General features: G+C 35.0%; 1 pseudogene; it reads left to right on the top strand.

The window, feature by feature from the left end:
* Positions 1-4,587: 4,587 nt before the first annotated feature.
* Positions 4,588-6,283, top strand: LOC132185343 (ankyrin repeat-containing protein BDA1-like; annotated as a pseudogene).
* Positions 6,284-6,897: the final 614 nt, after the last annotated feature.

The raw sequence follows: 6,897 nt of genomic DNA on the forward strand, positions 1-6,897 counted from the left end.
CAAAGGGCATGGCGGTGTAGCAATAAAGTCCTTTGTCGGTGATGAAGGCCGTTTTCTCTTGGTCCACCGGGTCCATCTTGATCTGGTTGTAGCCGGAGAAGGCGTCCATGAAGCTTAACAGTTTGTGACCAGAGGTAGAGTCCACCAGGAGATCAATCCGAGGCAACGGAAAGTTGTCTTTGGGATAGGCTTGATTGAGATATGTAAAATCAAGGCACATAAAGTCAAAAAGTTTATGTAAGAATCAAAGTTGATTATTTCCAGACTTACCGCTATTTTATTTTTTTCTGGCCAAGATGATCACTTTCACTCACTACCCCTATTTGTTTAAAATGAGGCTATATATTGAAGGTATCAATAAAGGTGTTGGTTTCATCCAAAAGAAGAAGAGAAAGATCCATGGGTTTCACTGCCTTATTTCGTCCTCTCATTCTCATCGTGTTCATCGCCTCCATCTTTACCATGCAGCTTTATCAGGTTCATGCAGGTTCGTTTCCTCTAATTTTCACAGCAGTAATTGAAAGTTTCACCATTTTTTGCTTTGTCTTTTTTTCTTTTTTTCTCCCATAAACGTAATTTACATCGTATCTTGTTGATTTTTGCTTTACCTTTTCTTTTGGCTCCAATTTATGTTGCTGGTGAATATACGTCTGCTAATAGGTTTGGTCATAATTAGAATCCAATCTCAATTGGACCAATTGAGACCCAAGAATGATTCGAGTAGTATATTGAACTTTAAGCGTCGGTTTGAGACAAGGATTAAACTCATGGAATGATATCATTATTCCATCAATTGGATAATTTTTAGTCTTGAAGATATTTAGTCGGAATTCACCTCTGGTTGCCGGAGTTGGCTGGAATCTTCCAGCCGCTGGTTGCCAGAATTTGTGGTTAAAGTTTCACCTTCTTAAACAAACGGAGTCTCAATTTTATTTATTTATTTTTTTAAAAAAAATGTGTGTTTTAATAATTTTTGTTTAATTTTAGTGAAAGCGTAATGATTTCGTCAAACGTAATGTTGCCTTTGTCCAAAGAATAGTAATTCTAAAATTGTACCATTTTTTTCATATATATTGTTTTATTAACGGAATCAATCAATTTATCATTCATATTATTTGGAATCCAATACTCATTACTTTCTGTCCAAAACTTCCTCGAAGCCTGGAGATGGCTATTTTTGTCTCCGGTAAAAAAGAAAAAAGTATTATAACTAAATACAATGAAGCCAAAGAGAAATATTTTCTCCAGCAGTTGCATGACATATATCTGCAGCTTGTATCCTTTTGAGGTCTATATCTCTCTCCTATTTTCTGCACAGGAAGCCCATGGGCATTTCTTTGACATTGTAAATCTTGGGTGGAAGTGACCCCTTCCTGTATCGATTTGATTGTAAACTCAGAGATGAATGCTCTGTTGTGATTGTTCCCACAGAGCGCTTGCTCTGTCTTGATTCTTCTCAATGAAAGTTTGTCAATTTTACCCAAAAAAAAAAAAAAAAATAGGCGGCAAAGAAAAAGGTGGAGGCTTTTGCTTACGAGGGAAGCCCATGGGCATTTCTTTGACATTGTAAATTTTGTAAGAAAAATAGGTCGAAAGTTAATTATAATAAATGTCATAAGCACAAAGAAGTTTCTTGAATTCTTGAATGTCAATGTCACGAATAGATAAATGTAGAAAATCTAAGTATAATAGCAAGCAGATTCAACAATGTAAATCGAGTCACATTCAAGTTAGACCCATCCACTGCTCTGTTCAACCCCAATCACAGGCCGTTAATTCTGTACAAAAGAAATGAGAGAAATAAGAACAAATGCAAATTATTTAAAAATCTTCCAAGAAGATGAAGAATGTGAAAGAATATCTGAAACCCAAATTACTTCCAGGAGAAAGCACCAAGCGTTCCCCAATGGAAGCAAACGAACTAATGTGCAAATAAATTAACCTTTGGATTTATTTCTCAACAGTTGTCTTATATTAAGCAAAATATGCGGGTTAATTGACGATAGACCTCACTAGCTAATCATCCTCTTCCAGACATGGATTCCTCCTCTTCTAGGACATTGATTTAAATTTGATTTAAATTTTTTAATTTTTTAATAACATGTGAGATATACATATTTTTATTATTATTATTATTATTATTATTTTTTTTTTTCTTTTTTGAGTTTGTCTATACTATTAAAACAACAAGTGATCTTCATATGCTAGAAGGACACATGTTATTACTATAGACTAAATTAGAGTAAATTCTTCCAACCAAATTTAAAGAAAAACTCGGTCCCTCCTATTTAACAATTAAAAAAAAAAAGTACAGAATTGCTTCAACGTTAGCTTAAGTGTGAATGACAAAAAAAAAAAGGTTCTTCCTTTTTCTTCAAATAATTTCTTTGTACTTTTCCTATTCATTCTTTGCCTTTTCCTTTTCTATTCCTTTTTTTTTTTTTTTTTTTAAACTTCACTTTGACCCTATGAACTATTACTCGATTTTACAAATCCCCTATGAACTTCCAAATCTCTCACTTCGAACCCATGAACTTTAAATTGCTCTCAATTAGGACCCTTCCATCAATTTTAGCCGTTAAAATTACAAAAAAATGCCAAAAACTAAAATATCCCTAATTTTCGTTTTTTTTTAAATAAAAAAAAGTTTTCGAAGTTAAAATTTTATACAAAAGTCAGCGGTATAAACGTCATGTAATGTTTAAAATCTGACGAAGGGCTTCACATTGAGAGAAATTCAAAGTTCAGGGGTTTAAAGTGAGAGATTTGGAAGTTCAGGAGAATTTGTAAAATCAGATGGAAGTTCAGGGGGTCAAAGTGAAGTTTTCATTTTTTTTTTATTTTTTTCACCCGCCTTATCTTTTTATTTAATTTTTTAATTTTTTAATATTTTGAGTTTCTTTTCTTTTCTAACACGTTAACTTTTATCTGTTGTTTTAACACGTTGTCTTTCGACGAGACAAGTTTTTGGCCTGGAATTGATTTAATTAAATCCAAGCTGTGAAGTCCATTTGAGGGACAACAAAAGCATAATAAATGATAAGACAACATAACTTGTGGGAGGGAAAAACTGATCCATATGAGACTATTTTTTGTTTATAGGCAATATGGGGTCACGTTTGTTTGTGGACTAGGAGCCAAAGGGCCGAACCGGCCCAAACTAAAATTTTTTAGTCCAAAAATGTATACTAAAACATACTTCATTATGTTTAACTATTTAAGACTTGGGGCTAGAGTCATGGCCTTGCCTACACGACTTTGTAGTCTTTAAAAAATAACAGAAATTTCATTCAAATCAATCTGAAATAAATATTTTTTAAGCCATTTAAATTTTTTTTTTTTTTTTTTGACATGTCCGCACAAGATGGGGGAAGGGGATCCATTTAAATATTATTAAATGTTTATAAACATTTAAAACATTAGTCTAAGTTAGTAAATTGCTATTAATTAATAACTTTAGAAATTTGACCTACATTTTAAATGTTTATAGACACTTGGCACTATTTTAAATGAGCTGAATAATATTTTTTTTAGACTCAGTTTGAAAGAAATTTCTTTATAAAAAAAAAAAAAAAAAAAAAGGGTGAAGAAGAAGCAACAGCGGAGTAATGAATGAAAGCTCGAGGAAATTGCTTTCCACAAGTCTTACCGTGGGACACCATAATTTTTTTGACTTTTCTAGTCATTTGATTCCAAGAATCTATTATGCAAACAAAGGGAACACGAATCTTGCAAGAAAAAGCCCTTGTCTTTAGTTTCCCAAATTTCATGAACCCACATCTAGTACGGGTCATGAATTCCTCAACGTGGCTTTCACGTCATGCCCAAATCTATAGATATAAATTAGTTTCATTGGAGTTGATGGGTAAATAGATATGAATTCATTAACAATTATTCATCAATTCATAGAATTAAAAGTCAAAAAGTTGATGTAACAATAATCATAGTCCAAAAGAGGATAAATCACCCCATCAAGCATCTCTACGCGTGGGGCAATTATCACCGACACTAGACAATGCTCCCTTTGGCTCCCGTTCATTTATCTGGTCCTGTTGGGATGGGAAATCTCCAACCACATACGTGCATGGGTGTGTTTGATAAATACTTTTGTGGTGAGTATTTTGAACACATAATTTAGATAAGGGAAGGAGATTTGGCAATCCAGTCGTCTTATCTTGTTATGGGGCGGAGTTATTTCAACAGCCAATTCACACCCTCCTCTGAGAGAGACATTTACTTAAACACAAGCAGCAGCATCCTCGCAGTTTCCCATGAACCAGCCGCCCAAGGGTCGGCCATATATTTTCAGATGTTCTTCTTCATTCTTATGTTGAATAAGAATGAAATTGTTAAAGGGCGGAGTTATTTCAACAACCAATTCACACCCTCCTCTGAGAGAGACATTTACTTAAACACAAGCAGCTGCATCCTCACAGTTTCCCATGAACCAGCCGTCCTTGAAATTGTGTTATCAAGGGATGAAAGATCGCGAGGCTTTCCCTTTTTTATTGGTCATCAGCTCTAGTAAGTAGTAAGTATATAAATTCTTGTTGAAGTTTCTTCAATCTTCACATTTACAAGTGAAGGATGGATAGAATATTGCATGTTGAAGAAGAGAATATGATTGCACTCTATCAAGCCTCTCTCAATGGGTGTGTAAACACCTTGATCCAAAGGGATCCACTTATTCTTAATAAAGTTTCACTCACATCCTTTAGTGAGACCCCCTTACACATTACAGCCTTGCTTGGCCACCTTGAATTTAGTCGGTTTCTTGTCAGCAAGAAACCTAAACTTGCGGAAGAAGTAGACTCGCTGGGACGAAACCCTCTTCACTTGGCTTCTGCTGAGGGCCACACCGAGATAGTAAAAGCATTGTTGCAAGCAAATGAAAATGTTTGCTTCGCTATTGATCAAGATGAGAGAATTCCTCTCCACTTAGACGTAATGAGAGGAAGAACGGAAATCATAAAAGAGTTAATTATTGCTCGGCAAGAGTCCATCCGGGTGAGGCTCAATGGAGATAGTGTTTTGCACTTGTGTGTTCGATGTAATCATCTACATGCTCTTAAATTCCTAGTGGAATCATCTAATTGCGATGAATTCCTCAACTCCAAAGACCATGATGACAACTCTATATTACATTTAGCTGCGATGCTCAAGCAAACGAAGGTGCGTTAACAATATCTATGGCTAGTAGTTTAGAAGATATATTTCTTTCTCTAGTGATATATATAAAGTAGCACTCTATCTACGTGTATGAAATTATTTGAGATCTACTTCTTGTTTTTCCTTCCCTTTTCGTAAGTTTGCTTGTGTTCATAAAGTATGACTAAATTTTTATTTTTGAAGAAGATATATTCGTAGAACAAGTTAAAAAAAAAAAAAAAACGAAGGAAGAATCACAATATTTTCATACATGTGCACATAAAATGGAAAGATCCCTTCTTTTCATACGATTCTCCTAAAGATCAAGCAAAAACTAGAAACTATTCCAAGCAGGATCATTCAATGTGGTTGAATTACTTTTATTTGGGGCTGTTTTGCGGAAGTGCTTATAGAGTTTCTGGTAGTTTTTGGATGAAACAATAAAATGTTGTCTTTGTACAGGCTATAAAATACTTACTTTCAGTACCGCAAATAAAAAGAGAGGTTAATGCTACAAACAGGATTGGTTACACAGCTTCAGATGTCTTAGAGGTTTGTCCAAGAGATTTTAAATGTTTTGAAATCCAAAACATTTTAAAGGAAGCTGGTGTTAGAAGATCAACATATCTAAATTCTTTCCTACCACCAACACCGAGTGGAATTGGTGTTGATGAAGCACAAACACTGCAATCCGGACACCGAGCTCGATCAAGATTTAAGAGATGGTGGGAATACGTTCCTTTGTTTTACGTTAAACACTTAAAGCGGCAGGGAAATTGGGTCGAGGAAACACGTGGCACATTGATTTATTGTGATTGCAACCATGACCTTCCAAGCTGGGATCAGCCTACCAGGTGGTGTTTGGCAAGAAAAACACAAAGTCGGCACATCAATTTTAGCTTATTTCTATCCAGATGACTACCAAGTCTTCTTATCTTTCAATACCATCTCTTTCATTGTATCCGTGGGCGTCTTATTTTTGGTCATTAGTGGATTTCCTCTTACAAGCAAGTTCTTTATATGGTTTTTGACATATACCATGTCTTTGTCCATCGCGTTTTTGATACTTACCTATATGCAGGCACTGATCATGAGTTACCTATTTACACTTACTTCACTCAGGCGTCAATCCTAACTCGTTGGCCAAAATACTAACATTTATTTTGATTGGAGTGGCTGTGATTGTTGATTTGATTCACATATATAATTTCCCCACTCTCTTTGATGGTGAAGAAGTTGCGCAATTTCATATGCAAGTCAATAAGGGGTCCTGCTGAAGACCTGGCTAATGTCTAAGATCTGCAGATCTTGTTGAGGAGATTTCGGTTGGGAATGGGAAAATTGTGCTATTGTGGTATGTGTTCTATTAGCATGATTGTTGTGTTAAACAATTTTGGCATGCTTTTGTTGCTGAATTTTGGCTTGAATTTGGATATCGCTTCATGTTTTGTGGATAAGTTTTGGTCTTCAACCAGTTAGAGTTGGTAATCTGGTTTTGTTTGATATGGTTTTGGCATGAGACATTGATGTGTTGAGAAGCTCTATCATTGGCGTCAATATTCAATCATGCCACCAAATTGGGTCTTCTCCCTTTTGACTTAGACATTGATATATTTGATTCAAGTTTGTGGTCTTGGGTAGAATTCCACTACGCGGCTTTCGCATCATTCATGCCCATATCTATCGATATTGTAAGTTTTAAGTGTTGGTTAAATGTTCAGTGAGCAAAATAGATTCAAAGTGCCAAAT

This window comes from Corylus avellana, chromosome ca6, assembly GCF_901000735.1.
Source record: "Corylus avellana chromosome ca6, CavTom2PMs-1.0".
NCBI lineage: Eukaryota > Viridiplantae > Streptophyta > Magnoliopsida > Fagales > Betulaceae > Corylus > Corylus avellana.